Genomic DNA, 730 nt, shown 5'->3' with positions numbered 1-730 from the left:
GGGCACTGTTCCCAGCTTAGAAGGGGGCAAAATTGCAGGGGAAAACCACCTCTTAGAATTTACCCTGTCTGGGGATGTACATCTTATACTGGAGGTAGAGAAAGGAAAAAGCATAAGGGTGGGGGAACTTGTTTTGTCTCTTGTTTTGCCTGAGCATTCGCTGTTTGCCTACCCCCCATCCTCCTCCCCCACCTCCTCACTTTTTTCTTCCTCTATCCCCTCCTATGAATTCCAGGACTCGGGGCACACCGGGTGCCCTAGATGGAAATCATAAAGAGTATCTAAATGGCTCCCAGGGGGTATTTTTCTTTGCAAGTTGCTGTAAGTTTGATGGGGCACGTGACAAAGCTTTGTGGAGATGAAAAAGCCCAAAACCTTGATCTTCTTAATTGCTCAGTGCCAGGAAACAAAAGACTTCAAGGGGGAATGGACTAGAAGAAAAAAAAAAAGAAAAAAAAAAAGAAAAAAAGGAGAGTGTGTGGGAAAAAATAGGCTGCAGGGTGAACAGGTAATTCACAAAGATTTCCTGTCCAGTCCCTGGTTGTTCCTCCTATGCCCAGTATGCCCTGCTCCTCCAAACCTGCAGGGCAAAGTCCCTATCAACATGACACAAAACCAGAATGAAAAGATCCATTAAAGGAGAGGACAGAATTGCATGGGAGAGTCAGTCAAGCCCTTTGCCACAATGAAAGGAAAACTTTGCAGACTTCATTCCAACTCTGTGTTTTTC

Source organism: Neopelma chrysocephalum, unplaced genomic scaffold (assembly GCF_003984885.1).
Source record: "Neopelma chrysocephalum unplaced genomic scaffold, ASM398488v2 Primary Assembly neopelma1_139, whole genome shotgun sequence".
NCBI classification, from domain to species: Eukaryota; Metazoa; Chordata; class Aves; order Passeriformes; family Pipridae; genus Neopelma; species Neopelma chrysocephalum.
Note: the sequence above shows the minus strand (reverse complement) of the source record.